Source organism: Oryctolagus cuniculus, chromosome 14 (assembly GCF_051225735.1).
Source record: "Oryctolagus cuniculus isolate XC-2025 breed Fujian yellow rabbit chromosome 14, ASM5122573v1, whole genome shotgun sequence".
Taxonomy (NCBI): Eukaryota; Metazoa; Chordata; class Mammalia; order Lagomorpha; family Leporidae; genus Oryctolagus; species Oryctolagus cuniculus.
Genome location: NC_142880.1, coordinates 6,350,930 through 6,370,827, shown reverse-complemented (window position 1 = coordinate 6,370,827; position 19,898 = coordinate 6,350,930). Strand labels below are relative to the sequence as shown.

General features: G+C 39.4%; 1 protein-coding gene across 21 annotated transcripts in view; it reads right to left on the bottom strand.

Moving 5' to 3' along the window:
- XRCC4 (X-ray repair cross complementing 4) overlaps nucleotides 1-19,898 on the bottom strand; it is a 286,024-nt gene that overhangs the window by 166,746 nt on the left and 99,380 nt on the right. The window lies entirely within an intron of this gene.

Sequence of the window (19,898 nt, the reverse complement as noted above, 5' to 3'; positions counted from 1 at the left end):
CTGTAACTCTTTCAAATAAATAAAATAAATATTTTAAAAAAGAAGTTTATTTTGGTACAACATGTTTTGAAAATCATGGATATGAGAGGGGTCTTCAAAGGTTTATGAAAACACATATTATGAAAAATACATGCATGAAATTCAATTTTGTTGTGCTAAAATAAATTCACCTTTTAATTCTATTTTCCATAAACTTTTTAAAGTACACTCATATAAGTGCAGTGAAGGGAAAAAAAGGGCTCCTTCCCACTTTCTCACTAAAGTGTATCAAGTAAATCAACACAGAGCCTATGAATAATTTTATAAGTCACTCACCTACTAGCAAAGAAAGCAATTTATATATCATATATAAACATAATACCATCTACTTACTGACGCTTAATTTTGTGTCCTCAGAAAAAGGAGAGGAACTATATATGCAGATTTTGAACTGTAGGTTGAGCTAACAACAATGGTAAAAAGAAATCACTGACATTTAACTTATTACTGAAAAAATATCAAAACATTGGTAATAGGTAAAAGAAAGGTAAAGCCTAGGGCTATCCCACAGCAATTATTCCTTTATGTACTAAAGACCATAACTCATTACTATAAATGATCAATAACAGCTTTGTCAAGTTGAGTACATTTCTATAAAGATAAGAACCTTAAAACCATCCTAATGCTGATAAAGTAACACCATGATTAGTAACATGAAACATAATTAGAGCTGATATTAAAATTAGGGTAATTACACTTGATAATAAGATACTACAAATAGTAACTATTTTATATAGCTCTCAAGTCTTATGGTGGAAGTGTAACTCAAGCCCAGCAAAAATCTAACCTCATCTAATGCTCATCAAAAGAGAACTTTTACACTCACTTCCTGAATTAGTAACTGAGGCTCAGAGCAATTAGCCAACCTACTGAAGGAGTCGTCTATGCAGTCACTGCACTTTCTGCTATCAGAGGACCCTGCCTACCTAGACAGCCAGGAAAAGGAAGACTGGGCTCAGAACTTACACAGAATTCTGAAGACAGAGTCTACTACGGTGAGTGAGTAGCAAAAGAATAAATCAGAGGCGTTTTTTCCTTTGGATTTTTCCCTTTTTGCACAGATAAAGCCACCTTAGTAGTACGGTACAACACAGCAGGATGTTGACTTTATCCACTAGGCTGGGTAACTGCTCTTCCTGGTGATAGCTCATTTTCATCAGGCCATTTATCAGACAACAACATGCCCCACTTGGATCGCCTTGAAAAGAGTATTTCTATAAATAGGTTAAGAACTATGTTACAAACAGATTAGGAAGTATGAAGAAATTAAGGTATATGGCAATCTTGGGACATATTCCTGTTAACCAATTTACAAGTAAAATTAGAAATCATGAAGACAGACCTGCAGTCCAGTGTCTGAAATCTGAATGGCATTTTACATCAGGTTTCAGTTAATTCCTTTCATTATATAACCCTAGAAAGTAACTTTTTCTTGATGAATTATCTTTGCTAACTCAAATCTTTAGGTAGAAAAACAGGAGTGCAAGATAACCCAAATTACAGACCCCTTACCAACAGACTTATATACTAAAGATTCCTACGTGTTAAGAAATATTTACTCAGTTACGTAAAATGTAAATAATATATATTGATATTCTTTGATATTATAGATGTATCTTATAGGATTGAGTATTAATGCTGGGTACAGAAAAAAACAAACAACCCTGTATATTTGTAATTTTTAAGCCCAAGCAGGTCATAACTGTCAGTTTAATTCTTCGCTTTATCTCACCTCTTTTTGTCTCTTAACAAAAGAAGGAGAATCACATTAAGTATTTTTCCTTTATTTAAATGAGTTCTTCAACAAACATATTTACCCTAAATTAAACAGTTTGAGCAATGTTTAACAAAACAGACTTCAAAAAATTCTAACGAATTTATTCAGTTGAAGTTATTCCAAAGTATTTGTCACATCTATTTCTCTCAAACTTCGGATCAAATGGTCCAAAGCATATGCCACTTTCTTGTATAATGACAAGTGAGTCCATTTATCAAGCATGTGTATTTAAACAAGAAAGTTTTATGTATGAAGTGAATAAATAAATTCAAAGTAAATTTTCGCATTTAACTTTTGAAGCTTTTGAGCACAAACACACAAAGTTGAGGACAAAATACTCCTGTAAAATAGTACTTTTTTTGAATGAATACAAAACAAGAAAAAATTAGTCTTTTTTTAGATAATAGATTACATTATCAGCAAAACATAAACCCACAAATCGATCTTGTATTCTCTCATGACCACAACTGTCAAGCAGCTTTTAGAAGACGGAGCATTTTTAGAAAGTAGAGTTTTTCATCTTTGAGTTTTAAAATGCCAGATGGATGAAGAATTCATGCCACACCTTCGTCCTGGATAAAGCAAGCAGTAAAATAAACAGGCCAAGAGAAACCCAAGTCCAGCTCTCTGGATTTCTATCTTAGGCGACAAAGGAAGGAGACACTAATACCAAAATCATCAATAACATCTTTCAAATTATCACTCAAATGGAGTTATTCAAAATTCCAAATGAGAATTCTTAAATCTTTCTGTAAAGCCAATTCAGTATAAAATAAGGTGTTGTTATTTCTTCTTAAAAGTAGGCAACTATGTTTTGGTATTGATTTTCTAATTCACCAGTTTTTAGCTCCTTAACAGGTAGGAACTCTATTACTCAGAACAGGTAACAAGCAGGGGCTTTATACAGTAATCAGAAGAAGGTCAGCTTTCACTCATGTAACTTTTAAAACAGTCACAAAATCATTACAACTGTAGTAGTACATAATTCCTATGAATTTCTTGAACAAATATTCAAAACAAAGTTGTAAAACAATCAGAACCATCTAGAAACCCAATTTCAACAAAAAAGATTTTTACTAGAAACAGACTATTTATTTAGAGAGTTTCTGGATGTAGGAATGGGTGACTGGCGCACTGTGCCTGTCTACACATGGTATGGGGTGGGGTGGGGGCACACACTCCTCTTCAGTGCTGGGGCTCTACCCATCCCACGCAGTGTAGATGCCAGCAGCCACAGGCCTGCTTGTGCTGGACTCAAGGCCTCGCTCAGGCCCGCCGAACCACGGAGTGTGGAGCATCTCTGGGCTCTGCCTCTAGCCTGCAGCCTGTCCTCACGCTGCTCCTAACAAAGGGCCAGCGACGACCTGAGGAGGGTTCCCGAGGCTGGCAGACTCAACAAAAGCTATACTGTGTTATTGTGTCCACTTTCCAATCTTTTACTCTCCATTCTTGTTTAATGTGTAGGGGTATTAGCACAGCTGTTCTTTATTTATTAGTTCTGTCATTTCAAAATAATCTACATGACTTCAAATGGGAGACGAGCAGCAGAAACCACAAATTAAACACATTTTGAGAGCATGTCTGTTCTGTTAGAAACATGGACAAAAATGTTTCTTTCTGCAGTCAGTTCTCAACCTTACTGAGACGTCTGAGTACCCATGCTGCCTAAGCTCCTCACTCAGTCCAGAATCTTCTAGGATTTTGCGCCGTGTCTTCATTTTCCTATATAAAAACACTGAGAACAATTAACTTTCAGTGTTAAGGAGTACTCTAAGGAGGCAGTCCTAGCTGACTCTTGGGGGTTATCGTTGCAGCAGGTAACAACAACAACTTCAGCATTTAAAATCTGACCCCCATCAAAACTCTAAGTTTCAGGAAACAACCTTTTCAGTTGCTTGTTTGCTTGTTTTTGTTTCTTTTTCTTTCTTTTTTTAGTTTTTCTTACTTGTTTGGTCAGGGCCTTGTTTATTGTGATTACTGGTCTTTCTCAATGGCACAGCGCCTTATCTGCACCAGTGCTCTGTCAGGTTCTCTCCAGCTAATTCACCCAGCATCGACTTCTTCAGGACCTCAGTCTCTCACAGTGACTCCTCAGCCTCAGCCCACCTCTGCCTTTTCTCTGCTTGCTTCAGAAATGCTGTCTCTGCCTTTGGATGCGAACCTCACAGAGGACTGGGGCCAGCTCTCATGCGTCTTCCACAGTGTCTTCCATAGTACCTCCCAAGGATCTTGCCCAGCTCTGGGTGCATAAAAGCCAACCGTCGAACACTCACAGGTAAGTGGGAATAAAATTTTTTGCAAAATTTCCGTAAGGCCCACTAAAAAATGTATAAACATCTCAAGGGACTGCAAACATCTCAAGCAAGGTTCTGCTCACCTCGGATCACGCAGATTCTTTTCTCAAAAGGTAATGACCCGGAAGTGAAAACTGTGAATCACAATTATAATGCTTCAAGTAATTAGCATTTTACAGCCATGTAATAACTCTCACATTTTAAGTATCACCTAAGAACTATGTAAAATCATTACTTGAATGTAGTGTGTCAAGCTCCTCTACTAAAATAAAAGACCCAAGGCAGCATCTTTTCTTATGGATAGTGGTCTCCTATGTCCAGTCCTATTATGAGCATTAACTGCTTCTTTTTCTCCCTAAAAGTAGGCACAGACGTGCAAAGACACAGAATACTTGTGCTCCATTCCTACATGATGAAACAGGATGCGTTTATTCATTTACAGCATCACTTCAGAAAGTTTGTGAGTAACGGAATTAAAATTTGAGCTCGCCAGTATTCCGGTGCAATTTTGAAATCCATGTGTGTAGAACAGACCACAATCCTCAGATAGACCACAAGCCTCTCATGTAAAATGGTGCAGAATTTTCATCTAACCCATCACATCTCCCATATACTCTCAATCACCTCTAAATTACTTACACTATCTGGGATAATGTACTGCCATGAAGAGTTGTTATATGGGGTTGTATAAGGGATACTGACAAAAAAAAAAGTCTGTGCCAGTGTCCAGCACAGATGCAACTGTTTCTTCCCAAATACTCTGAATCTGTGGTTGCTTGAACTTGTCTGAATATTTTGAATCTGTGGTTACTTGACCTTGGTTGAATCTGCAGATGTGGAATCCAAGGATGTGAAGAACCCACTGTAACAGGCATTTTTCTGTTTTGAGCTAATCAGGATTTTTAAGTCCGTTAGCGAAGTTTACCATTGCTTATTTTTGAAACTGATTCCCTCTACTGTAGCTGAGAACATGATCAAATCATCTCTAAGTAGAAATACTAATTTACTGCCTACTCCGTCTTTATTATTATACTTATTCGTGATCCCTGGGTAATGTCAACGACTGTGAGGTATATGGGAGCCTTGGGCACCTCTGCGTTGGAATCCAGTATTGACATCGATTTGTACCGAGGCTCTGAACAAGCAACTGTAGCCTCTGTATTCAAAGCAGTGATTTTTCCTGTAGGAGACTGGTAGTATCTAAAGGGCTGCTCAAGAAAGATTCTGTAAATAAGCCATACCAGAAACCTAACAGCACGAAAAACTCTGATGCTCTTGAGTCAGTGTGAATGGGATTTGCTTCTTAAAAATAACCAGTTGATTACTTTACCACAGCATTCCAGAGTGGCTATGACAGAGAAAACTCACGGGGTGGGATCACTGTTGGCTGCTGCATAGTTTCTGTTGCTCACAGAAACAGTGAGCAAGCAAACATTGGACAGCACATACAATATGATAAAATGTCATGCTATGGGATACTTAGGAAACAATCAGACAGCATGAAATATCATGGATAATCATTTTCTGAATCAAAACCAGTTTTCTCAGTGTCATAACAATCAGTTCTCTCATCTCTTTCTTTAGGAAAATTAAATTAAAACAATAAAAATGCTTTTATTTTCCCTAACTATGAAATTTGAGTTCTTTCCCATTTAACAACATCAGGAACTTAGCATAACCTCTTAACCCCAATCCACTCCTTCTCTACCCATAAATAAGAATGGAATTGCATTTATTTGATGGACTAGCACAATTGGTAAAACAGTATTACACTGACATTAGAAACTATTTGGAAATAAAAACTTTTCATAAAAACTCACTGTGTCAAGTATAACCCCATTATCAGTTATCATAAACTAATAAACTCAAAACTAGCAAGACTTCAGAAAATCATAAAAATATCATGTGTTTCTTAACCCTACTTTTAAAAAGCATACTAAAGGGAACTGAGAAAAAATTCTAATTTTATGTGTGACTTATGAATTGATTCATGAGAAATTTTTAAACGTTCAATAATTATCTTTTTAAAGTATGGATCAAAAATTCATCTACTACATTTTTTCACTCAAAAATATTTAATAAGAATCCTAAAAAACTTTGCTTACCACAATTTAAGACCAACTCTCAAGGAAACAAATTTGTATGTAAAATATTTATATAAAAAAACTAGCTTAGTCCAGTGCTGTGGCTCTTGGCTTCGATCCGCACAGCTCCAGCCTTTGCAGTCGACTGGGGAATGAATCAGCAGATGGAAGACCTCTCTCTCTGTCCCTCCCTCTCACTGTCTATAACTCTGCCTCTCAAATAAATAAATAAAATATTTTAAAAACATTAAATCCTGTCTAATGCAACAAAATGGTCACAATTGGAAATCATTATACTAATTGAAATAAACCAGTCCCAAAAAGACAAATATCGTATGCTTTTCCTGATCTGACGCAATTAACAGAAGGCCTGAAATGTAATGTATTCAAACAAAATAGTCATTTGCAAAACGGATGACTGTTTATAGCCCTTGTCTCTCCCACTGAGGGACAATCTTGTCTAGTTTTGTTCTATTTTGTTTTGTTTTCTTCCTCTTTATACTGCTGAGCTCCAATACTTAGAGGAGGGCTACCAGTAAGACCACTAAGTAAACTGATAATAGATCATCATAAAAATTAAGAGTGGGAATCCAAAAGGGTGAGGAATGGTTAAACGTGGGGGGGAGCCCCAATTTGTTCCTACATCTGTATATATGAAATGTAGGAAACTCGTATAACAAATAAAAATTAAAAAAATCTCTCTTCTCTCTCTCTCTGTGTCACTTTGCCTCTTTGCCTTTCAAATAAACAAAATAAATTTTTAGAAAAAGCTCTCAGGACATAGTATGTTTTTTTTTTAAAAGTAGCAATATTTATATTGATGTATTCTGTTATTTACTAGATATAAGATAAACATAAATTAGTGGTCTAAAAGGATTTTTTAAAATTTTCTGGGAGCTTTTAAAATGAATAATTAATAACACTGCCCACAGGGTATATAACAGTGAATATTTTTGATGAACTTGAGAAAAATTGAAAGATTGATGGATGGTATTTATGTATTAAATTGAATTTCTTGTTAAGAAAATATAATTAAGACAGTGAAGTAGTTCCAGTTCAGGTAACCCCAGAGAAAGCTGTACTACAGTCTACTGGAGTTGATGAAGTTTATAAAACAATTAAAACTGCAGCCAAACAAAGACCAACAGGAAAAACATGGATATTTCTGGAGACTGGTGAATCACAGAAAGCAGGCAGAACCGGAGGTTACTCACACAGGGTGAGGTCCAGCTCTCCCTCCCGAGGGCAGGCTCCAGCCCTGTACCGAGTGCAAGGTCTCAAGTAAAAGCAATACTTGCCGGCCCAGCGTGGCAGTAGTGGGTTAAGCCTCTGCCTGTGGCGCTGGCATTCCACATTGGTGCTGGTTCTAGTCCCGGCTGTTCCTCTTCTAATCCAGCTCTCCACTATGGCCTGGGAAAGCAGTGGAAGATGGCCCAACTCCTTGGGCCCCTGCACCCGCGTGGGAGACCAGGAAGAAGCTCGTGGGTCCTGGCTTGGATCAGCTTAGCTCTGGCTGTTGCGGCCATCTGGGGAGTGAACCAGCGGATGGAAGACCTTTCTCTGTCCTTCACACTGTTTGTAACTCTAGTCTCAAAAAGCAAATACAATCTTAAAAAAAAAAAAACAAAAACAAAACCAAAAACTACACTTATTGATTTGAGGAGAGAAAGGATAGAACACGGACACACACATCAAATAGAGATGAGAAATTGGAGAATATAACTAGAGAATCACTACAGAAGTTTTAAAATGCACAGAAAAGGATTAGTCAAAAGAGGGGGAAAAAAGAGAAGATAGGATTTAAAAAAGAAAAGGGGAAAAATGCGTGACCTGAAAGATTTCAATTTCCAGATAGAAAAGGTCCACTGAATTAGAGGTTTCAAATCAAGACATCATTAAGCTTTAGAAGACTTGAGACAAGATGATTCTAAATGCCTTCAGAGCCTATGACTGACCAGGAACTAGAATGGCACCGGCTTTGTACAGAAACACTGGATACCAGAAGTCAATGAATCAGTTCCTTCAAATCATAAAGACATGTTCAAATGAGAAGCGATGTGAGAATATGCTCTGTCAGTGTGGTAAACCAAACCAAGATAGGGGAAGGCATGTGTCTCTTTTTCAGGCTATTATAAAGAATACCTTGGACTGAAGAATGTATTAGCAGAAGGCGTGCTTATAGCTCTGGAGGCTGGGGAGCCAGCACACTCAGTGTCTTCTAACAGATGGTGCCTTCATTATGCATCCCCCCATGGTGCAGAGGCAAGGGGCTAGGAGGCTCCCTCAAGCCTCTTTGATAAGGGCACTAACCCTCACGACCTACTCACATCCCAAACGCCCCACCTCACAGTCAAAACACACTGAGGATTAGGCTGCAACGTATGATTAGTTGGGTGGGAGGCATTCGGAACACGGCAATAAGGGTCAGAGAAACATGGAATTCAGTACAAAAGGCAGGAAAAGAGAATCTTCAAAGAACGGTTTGGTACATTTTAACTCATTCCTTCTAATTCTCTTCCTTTTATTAAATTATTTTATTGAAGGAGTTTCAGGGTCAGTTAACTTCACAATTTGGGCTTTAACCCACATATTGCTTAGCTAGGTGTTTGGTTTCAGTGTTCTGTGCCCTGAATTAGCAGATAAATTAATACACCAAGAGGTGGACATTGATTTTGCTTTCAGCGATGAGCATGGTCTTCTCCATCTACAGGAAAAATGGGAGGATTTTACTAGATGGAAGCAGGTGGCTGCAACTGCTGTTTCAGATGAAGTTTAAATACACAGGGAAGCATCACTGTTTAGCAGCTTGGACTGCACTGGTTCTCAGGCCGCACCAACCCTTCTGTCTGCTCTCTGCTTACTAATGCCCGAGCACAGCCCCTGTTGTGCTACTGCCGGATCACAGCCCCTGGAAGACATTTCTCAAACACAACCATCACCTGATTCTTCCTCAAACTCTGCCAAGAGGACGCTCCAAAGGGAGACTAGGATCTCTTCTGCTTTTGTTCTTTGGTGATGGGGTGACACAGTTTTCCAGTCTCTTCCAGCTTTCCTCCAACGACGACATTTCTTCCACCTTCTCTTCCCTTGGCACTCCCAGAATGCCACGGTACAATGCTCCGAGATATTAGTCATGATCAGTCTGCCCTCAGCAGTACACACCCTAACTCTACAGCACCTGTGTTGTGTTTCCAGCCCAGCACCAACTCCATAGTCAGAGGTCTCAGTCTAAGCTCACGGTTCCGGTACTGTCAATCTCTGCTTCTGTTCCCACAGTTGTTACGGAAGCCTCTGGCTGTAATTACTCTCTGGCTCAGCTGTATTCCCTGGGCTGTTTAAGTTCTAGTAATTCACTATATTACATCTCTGCTGTTGACGCGTCTACTGCGACTTAGTTTCCTGACTGAATCTTGTCTAAGAAGCAGAGTCGAAGGAGAACTCAGGGGGAGCCGTGCAACTGGCTCTAACGGATATCATTCCAAAGGGGAAAGAAAGCACAGAGAACTCTCTAAGAAATGAGACATGCGAGGCCCCTCAGGGGCCCTCTGCGAGGTCGCCTCCAGGTGGGGGTTGCGGCAGACTGCGGGGACAGCACTCCCAGAGCCTGACTCAGTCATCCACTCTGCAGCGCTGGTGTGAGCAAAATGCGTCCTAAGGCCAGTCCCAGAACCTCCTCTGTTTCTTTCAGCCAGAGTCTACTGCTCTCAGTATGGCCTGGGATAGCAGAAGGAGGTGGCCCAAGTCCTTAGGCCCCTGCATGTGGGAGACCCGGAAGAAGCTCCTGGCTCCTGGCTTTGCATCGGCACAGCTCCAGCCATTGCAGCCAACTGGGGAGTGAACCAGCGGAAGGAAGACCTCTCTATCTCTACCTTTCTCTGTAACTGTCTTTAATAATAATAAAAGAAAAATTAAATGGAAGCATATAAAATATAAAAGAAAACTAGGAAAGGAGTTTTAAAAAGGTTTCAAAATTATAAAAATGTGTTTTTCATAAGTAAAACTATAGGATAAGAGACATGTTTTCACTAATGGTAATAATTATCCTAAAAATAAGGAAAAATATTTTAAAAGTTTGTAAAAAATGAAATCTTTTGAGAGATTGCATTGACAGAGACTAGATTAAAATGATTTATGTTTATAAAACCTAACATTCAGTAGTACACTGACATAAAACTAAAATTTAGGGACTGGTGCTGTGGTGCAGCAGGTTAAAGCCCTGGCCTGATGTCCCAGCATCCCATATGGGCACCGGTTCTAGTCCCGGCTGCTTCTCTTCTGATCTGGCTCTCTCTTGTGGCCTGGGAGAGCAGTGGAAGATGGCCCAAGTCCTTGGGCCCCTGCACCCGCATCGGAGCCCTGGGGGAAGCTTGGGGAAGCTCCTGGCTCCTGGCTTCAGATGGGAGCAGCTCCAGCCATTGCGGCCAGTTGGGGGGTGAACCAGTGGATGGAAGACATCTCTCTCTGTGTCTCTGCCTCTCTCTGTAACTCTGTCTTTCAGATATACAATTAAAAAAAAGAAACCCTAAAATTTAGTCCCCTGTGTGAAAATAACAAGGTTTTCGTAAAACATTGTTAGTAATGGGGTAGTCCTGGTGTAGCAGGCAAAGCTACTGCCTATAATGCTGGCAACCCACATGTGTGCCGGTTTGAGTCCCAGCTGCTTCACTTCAGATCCAGCTCCCTGCTAATGGCCTAAGAAATAGCAGAAGACGACCTAAGTGCTAGAGCTCTGCCATCCACAATGGAGACCTGGAGGGAGCTCCTGATTCCTGGCTTTGGCCTGGCTGAATTCTGGCAGTAGTGGCTATCTGAAGGGTGAATATATACAGATGAAAGATTCTTTCTCTCTCTCTCTCTCTCTCTTCTCTCTCTCTGTCTATCTCTGTCTCTTCCTTTCTTTGTAAGTCTGCCTTTCAAATAAATATGTAAGTCTTTAAAAAAACATACTGTTAGGAAATATTTTAAGAAGTCTTGATCTTTAATTTTAAAATATTTGTTAATACATTTTTAGCCATTTTGTAAACTACAGCTTCTTCTTTCTTAGTTTTCATTTCATTGTAAACTCTTCCCTCAAATTTTTTAGAGGATTTGTTCATTTATTTGAAAGGCAGAGTTAACGATGAAGAGAGGGAGAGACAGAAAGATCTTCCGTTTGCTCATTCATTTCCCAAATTGCTTCAAAAATTGCAGCTGGGCAGATCCAAAGCCAGGAGACAGGAGCTGCTTCTGGGTCTCCCACATGGCTGCAAGGGACCAAGGACTTGAGCTGCTTTCCCGGGCACACTGGCAGGGAGCTGGATCACGACTGGAGCAGCCAGGACTCAAACTCACTCATGTGGTGTGCTGGTGTTGCAGGGGGTGGCTTTCCCTGCTATGCCACACCCCACGTCAAAACTCTCTTCTATTTTTAAAGAGGAATTTATTTATTTGAAAAGCATAGTGACAGAGACGGATTTTCTATCTGCTGGTTCATCTATCTGCTGGATGGCCTTGACATCCAGGTGTGGGCCAGGCTGAAAGTAGGAGCCAGCAACATCATTTGGGTCTCCCATGGTGGGTGGCAGAGGCCCAAGTACTTCGGCAATCCGTTGCTGCCTTCCCAGGCACACAGCAGGAAGGTGGACAGGAGGCTGAGCAGCCGGGACTGCACCCAGCGCTCCACTATTGGATAGGGGCACATCAGGTGGCCCAACCTGTGGCTCCACAGCTCCATCCCCTTTCCCTGAGCTTCCTAGGCAGCTCTTGTGAGCGTTTGTCTCCTCCCTGGTTCTGACTCTGTTATGACCAGACCCTAAAAATGCGTATCTCAAAAGCCCCCGATAGTGGCTTGTGCTATGACACAGTGGGTTAAGCTGAGGCTTGGAAGGCTACATTAGCTTCCCGCTAATTCACCTTAATTTCAAGAGTTAAGATTATTAATATGTATTTTGAAAAATTAGTTGTTTCAAATTAAGTCATTTGACCGTGATTTCCAGCTGGAAGCCCAAGGGTCCTCAAAGAATCTATCTGTCATTCAGTAGAGATGATTGCTAATTCGACACCTAGTGATATATATGGAGCATTGCTGAACTGTAGATTCATGCTAAGTTTAAAGTTACTTTCACATAGATACATTATTGATGTAAGTATTCTATCACATAGATACATTATTGATGTAAGTATTCTATAGGTTATATGACAATAATGTCTGGTAGTTCTGATATAATGTTATCTTTCATGATTGTTATCTTCTTAATAAAAGACTAGGGTCTGTAAAAATCCATGGAGTTGCCCCTCCCTTCACAAGTATAGAGGCCTCAAAAATTAAATAGTTTTGAAAACACTACTGTGCTTTAAAAATACTAAATATAATAAAAATTTTAATACATAAAAATGGAAAATTGAAAAATTTCTAAATCTGAGATTAATCTTGTAACAAATAAGCTTTTCTTACTGTACTTATACAGACAGCAATAATATGCCTTCAATTACATTGCTTGTTGTGTTTAAGATACAACTTGATTTGTAATACTCTTGTTAGTTTGTTGTATATTCTTGCTTTTGAGCATTTTGCCTGTCACCTATCAGAATTCTGCAAAAGAAAATTCACAACCAGATTATCCTGGCCTGAAAAAACATAAAAGAGTTTGTAAAAACACTTCTGTCTTTATCAAAATCCTATATACAATAAATGTAACTATGTCACCTTGTTTTCCAGTAAAAAAAAAACAAAGAAATGAGACATGCACAAACACACATGAAGTGACGTGTTGTACAAAATGACTGAGTACTGACAGAAGAGTAATATTTCAGAAAATTTAGGTATAAATTAAAGATGTTTACACCAAAAACTGTTATTTTTTTAAAATCTAGAAAAATGATCAAGACAGAGTAAGCAGTCATAGTACTATCTCTTTCTCTAACGTTGACAATATTTAGAGTCATAATAATAAAACTATTCAGTGTTAGTATAACAAAAATTAATATACAAAGTAATTAAGATACAACTATATTGTGAAGTTACAGGAAAACTGAGAAGAAATGTGTTTGAAGGGGTGATAAATTAAGAACACTACTCATTTTCCACCATAAAAAGGTAACAGATAATATCTAAAGCTTAAAAAAACTATAAGCCAATTATTTCAAAATGCGGGAGTTCATAAGAATTGGCAAAAGGAGTTGAAAGTAAAATTATGGTGGGGGGTGGAGTACGAGACTGCCAATCTTTCATTATAAGCTTTGTAAAAACTATTTGCCATATAAAATTATCATACATTTATAACTTTGATAAGATAAAAACTGAAACAAAACAAAAACAAGCAGGGTTTGAGATAAGGTGAAATAGTTCTACTTTTAGGTTATTAGCTATGGCTACAGAACATTCATTGTTGATGTAAGAACATTAACAATAAACATTAAAGTACCCTTTTATAATCTAACAACAAAGTTCTTTAATATTGCAGGGAAAAGTGACCTCCTAAAAAAGCTAACGTTATCCAGCTAAAGAACATCTAGAAGAACCTCTAAACACTAAATGCTGCAAAATAAAAACTGTTGTTTTTGGCAAATGCATTATAGCATCCTGAGGGACAATAATGAAAAAAACCTGCTATTCAAAAAAACTTGCTTTTATATCTACAAAGCATATAAGGCTATTAAGATATTAGCAGGAATAGTTTTGAGGCTCTGCAAAAGTAGAGAATATCTGATCACTCTATATACTGAATTCGAGGCTTGCTTCTGAGTACGCATTTGATATCTTGAGTCACTGATACAGTTCAGTAAGTTCAGCCTTATCGTTTTCTATACCTGCATTTTCTCTGAATCCTAATTCCAATGTCTGAGGATCTGACCGCAATTTTTACCTCCACATCTCTTTCGTCCTCTGTCTCCCTTACCATGACCTTCTGTGTTCTTAAGTCCACTGCCACCTGCAAAATTCAGTTTCTGTATATAATCCAGATTCCAAGGAATCCTTCTCCAACCACACTCCTTCACCACTCCCTTTCCATCTGGATCAATAAAACATCTGCCTTCTCATTAATATGACTGCGCCAATGAGCAAAAGCAGCTGAAGAAATGGTAAAAGCTTATTATCACTATTAACAAGCTGCTTCTGAGAATGGCTTTTTTCCTTGTCCTAGTGAGCCCCGTCCTAGTCCATCTGTGTTGTTATAACAAAATACCTGAGGGTGGGAAACCTGTGATGCAAAGAGGCTGATTTGGCTCAGGATTCTGGCTGCTGGAGTGTCCAAGAAGCATGGAATGGATGAGGGCCCTTGGGCTGTGTCATAACCTGGTGAAGAAGCAGGAGGGAAACTGGCTGTCTGCAGAGGAGGTCAAGGACATAGGGTGTCAGGGTGGCAGAAAACCATTACCCACATCGTAACACTCCCCACCCAGCTTTTTCAGAGACGAAGCCAATCAGGATCCCACCACGGCTGAATGGTGGATGGTAGCACACAGCAGCAGAAGTGACTCTGCAGGAGAATTCAGACATCAGTCTGAGGCTGGAAGGCTAACTTAGGGCTAGCCATGGAAGGGGAACGAGGAATACAGGAGTACTTTGGGCGTCAGAGGTAGCAGATTCAAAGACCCAAAGGTAAGTGAACATCATACATGCGACTCGGGGGAAAAGCCAACAAACAGACAAAAACATGGCTGAGAATTAAGGAATGAGATAGAGAGCAACAAATAACACAGCTGGAGAAGTAAGCCCAGACCAGGTCATGAAGGCCATGTTAAAACTTTGCAGTCAGTTACCTTTAAAACAACCTCCCCTAATCTCCTACTACCACTGCCTTCCTTCTCCCCTTCCCTCAATTTTCTCCACCAAAATTCTCTCACCAAAGCCATCAATGACTTTTGTGCTTTTTTCTTTTTTTAAGATTTATTTGATTTATTTTAAAGTCAGAGTTACAAAGAGAGGCAGAGCCAGAAAGAGAGAGAAGTCTTCTATTCCACTGGTTCACTCCCCAAATGACTGCAATGGCCAGGGCTGAGCTGATTGGAAGCCAGGAGCCAGAAGCTTCTTCCAAGTCTCCTACACAGGTGCAGGGGCCCAAGGAGTTGGGCCGTCTTCCACTGCTTTCCCAGGCCATAGCAGAGAACTGGATTGGAAGAGGAGTAGCTGGGACTCGAACTGGTGCCTATACGGGATGCATCGGCCCTGACCTTTGTTTTTGAAACCAAAGGCCACGCCACAGCTTTTACTTTATTTGTATTGATTCTGTTTTCATGCTAGATCCTTTACCATTCTTGTTCAGTCTTCACTGAGGATTCCAATTTTTCTGCCTGACCCCTAATGTTGCTTCCATTCTCATTCTCATTCTCTTGCTTCTCTTTTCTCTACCTGAGTGGTCTCAAGTACTCTCAAGGTTTCAGGTACTAATAACAGGCTGATAAATTCCAGATCTATATCTTCAGTGAGCATCAGTATTCTAAGCATCAAATCCATAAACCGAGCTTCCTGAGGGACATCTGGTGTCTGAGAAGATCCTTAAATTTACTACATCTAAAACTAAATTCATCTGGCCAGTGCCGTGGCTCAATGGGCTAATCCTCCGCCTTGCGGCGCCAGCACACCAGGTTCTAGTCCCGGTCGGGGTGCCGGATTCTGTCCCGGTTGCCCCTCTTCCAGGTCAGCTCTCTGCTGTGGCCTGGGAGTGCAGTGGAGGATGGCCCAAGTGCTTGGGCCCTGCACCCACATGGGAGACCAGGAGAAGCACCTGGCTCCTGCCTTTGGATCAGCGTGGTGTGCCGGCCGCAGCGCGCCGGCCATGGCGGCCATTGGAGGGCGAACCAACAGCAAAAGGAAGACCTTTCTCTCTGCCTCTCTCTCTCACTGCTCACTGTCCACTCTGCCTGTCAACGAAAAAAAAAAAAAAAAAAACCCTAAATTCATCCACTGTCCCAGCAAACCTGCCTTACTTGTGCTACCTGAAACCTCCCCACCTGCAGACTAATCTAAATTCTACAGCATCACGCTTGATTTTGCTTTTTCCCTCTTCCTTATCTCCCCAACTATTCAATCTCCAATTTCTGTCAACTGTACATCCTAAAGAGTTCTCGAATCTGCCCACTCATCTGAACCTCAATTACTGCTATCTCTGTCCAATTCCTGTGGCCTGCCACTTAGATTACTGTGACAGCCTTCCACTGCCACTCTCCCAGGCCCGTGTTCCACTCTCCACACTTAGTACAGCAGCCTTTTAGAATGTAAATCTGATTATGTCAATCCTGGCTTAAGATACTACACTAAGGCATTCCTGTTGCCTGCAAGGTAAGGCCCTACATGGCTGGAGTCTTCTTACCTCTCACAACGACTCATTTAAAAGCCCAATGATCATTTTCCTAAAATACTTCCAGGCCATCATCCCCATCCCTCTGCTCATGCCGAGTTTTTGCTTGCTCCTGGAAAATGCTGAACTAATCTCTGCTGCATACTTAGCCCACATCCCTCTAATCCCTTCAGAATTACTCTTGTAAAGGGATTTCAGTCAGCCTCAATATGAAGAAAAACAGTATAAAATATTATTCATTAGGTTGCTCAATAGCCTTCATATACTAAGACCCACAACCAGTTTCTTTGGAGAATCGAAATCAATAAAAATTTTATTGATGGACAAACTAATAATTTTTCTGCTTTACTACTTAATAGATCATAAGAATAATGTAATCAATTGTCCTTCCCTAGGCTACTATTAGTTTTATGCTAAGCTTAAAGTTTTCTGAGCCAGAAATTTCTTTATTTTGTGCCTCCACTCTTGTTATGAACCCACTGCTTTTGTACAGACTTTGTCTTTTTTTTCCCAAAACTCTACCTCAAAGGCTGTTCCAAAATAAGATAGCAATAATTCACTTATAGATTAAGTAGAAAAATAGCACATTTAACTCTTGAAACTTTTTTTGGGAAACATTTAAAGCCAATCACAGAAACGGAAAATAGATGGAGTGTGATAACAAGAAAATTCTCATTACGCCTATCACAGTTGCTGGCATTACTGCCTTATTTAATTGGCTTATTATTACCAATAAATAAAATTTTATTTATTTTGCTTAGAAACTATATTACATTGAAATTTAATCATTTTGGCATCAAGGATCATTTTCTAATATTTCATACACCCATTTTGTATTAAAATTATTTCTAAATATATATATATATATATAATTGGAAAGTAGTCCAAGAAAGGAAAATACCATGTTATAAAACATGTCCTTGGGAGGCAGGTACCACATAACCATGTCCTCCTCAGAGAAGCCCCCCACGGCTCCCAGTCTGCACTATATTTTTCTCTTTACACTCTTCACCAACTTGAAAATTAAATTAGGTTTACCATTTTGTTTCTGTTTTTGTTTTTTTTACTTTACGTATTTTCTGTCTTTCTACACACTGACTCACAATTAGAATGCCCCATAATAGATATCTAATATCTTCCATCAGTGTATCTTTAGCACCCAAAAAATATTTGTGGGTTGAATAAAGACTGAATGAATTATACCACTGGCCAAAAAGATGTATGTTTACTACGGATTGTAATTCACTCTAATTAATGGAAAGATGAGAGGTAACTAACCATACTGCCATCATTAATCAGATTTTAATTAGGGGCATTTACCATGTTCAATCTAAACTGAACTACTAATAGTTTATTTCATTTTCTATAGTCTATTAATAACATTTCCTCACGTGTGCTTCTGCTTTTAAAAAATGTATGTAGGGGCCAGCGCTGTGGCATAGCAGGTATAAAGCCTCCATCTTCAGTGCTGGCATCACATATGGGTGCTGGTTTGAGTCCCAGCTGTTCCCTTTCCAATCCAGCTCTCTGCTATGGCCTGGGAAAGCAGTACAAGATGGCCTAAGTCCTTGGGCCTCTGCACAGGCATGGGAGCCCTGGAGGAAGCGCCTGGCCCCTGGCTTCGGATCAGTGCAGCTCTGGCCCTTGAAGCAAGTTGGGGAGTGAACTAGCTGATGGAAGACCTCTCTTTCTCTCTCTCCCTCTCTCTGCCTTTCCTTCTCTATCTGTGTAGCTCTTTCTAATAAATCTTTAAAAAATAATACATATTTATATTCATTCATTTATTTATTTAATTTTTCCTAAATCTGTATTATTTTACTATTAACAGTTCTGAATCTAAGGTGCTGTAACTGAAATGAAATAGCATAAAAGACCTAAAAATTATGCCTAACATTTTTTCTACTACTAACGCTAGTGCTAAGTAATACATATTGAGTTTTCACTATGTTTCAAATATTCTGTCAGTCAATACAGAAGTCTCTAAGGATCACTAGCACAAACTCAGCTTTTGAGTTTTAAATTTCAGATTTAAATAGTATAAGGGATATGGGAAATATAGTTAGTAAGTTCCAGTACAATTTTCTGTGAAAACCTGAAATTCAATTCATCATTGTTCCTCCTGTTCTATCATGTGCTTACACAAGGCAAACTATATTACAGAAAGATACTGCTTCATGTAATTGGAAATAGAAGAGAAATATTCTTTAAGACTTCAAATGTTAATAAATTCATTTCAGAAAAATTACATAAACTATGACCATTAAACCACAACTAAAAATTTTTAACTTTTGTGAACTCAAAGTATAAATGTAGTCAGACACAAATGTTGAAATATTCTAGCAGTTAAAATTACCATTTGCCATGAAATAATGCCATTACAACCCAAAAAGACAACTGTTGTTTGGTAACTAGGTAAATAAGTCATGTTACACGGAATAGCATTTTGCTGTTAGCAAATATTAAAGCCAGAAACTTAGTTTTATTTAAGTCCAAAAGAAATCAACTGTCTTGGCATACTTTAATTCCACTTCTGTGAACTGTTTTATGATGCAACCTCAAATGAGAATAAATGCCCATTGCCAAAAAATGTTCAGATGTTGTAGCAGTTATTGCATTTTGACAATCTAGCAATCACAGTTCATTCAGTGAGGTGCTAAGGGACAAATTCCTGCATCCCTAAGATAAGGAAGAGTGTGGGGACAGCCATCACCCCGAGGATACAGAGAATACAGTCTACACTAAGATACACAGTTAGTGAACAGTCCCATCTATGAGAAACAGCATCAGACACAAAATGAATATTTTGTAAAATTTTTAAAGGATAAGTTTATTTTGATTGTATGACTCAAACGCTCAAATCAACGATTTATGCTCAACTACTAGAAACGCTTTCACATTTTTGGTCATTGGTATGATACAACAAAGGGTAAAAAGCATCCCCCCTAAACAAACCCATTCACAAAACCACAGAATACATGTTCTTTGTGGTAGGTGCTCGGTGCAGCCGTTAAGGCACCATTTGGGAGGCCCACATCCCGCAGTGGAGTTCCTGATTTGAGTCCTGGCTCTGCTGTCCTTACCAGTTTCCTAGTAACGTGCACCCGGGAGGCAGCAGGTGTTGGCTTTGTTACTTGGGTCCTGTCACTCAAGTGGGACGTCCACACTGAGATCCAGCCTCCTGGCTTAGGCAGGCCCAATTCCCCCAGTTGCAAGCATTTGGAGAGTGAAGCAGCAAATAGAAGACATCTCTCCACCTGTCTGTCTCTGCCACTCTCTCTCTCTCTGCTCAGCAAATAAAATGGGGGAAAAATCATAATTTCATAAACCAGTGTTTGGCTATACACTGAAGAAGGGGCTGTGGTGCCTGGTTTGTCTGTCACATAGAGAGACCCAGTTGTAAAGTCAACTCCTACAAGTTTAATTT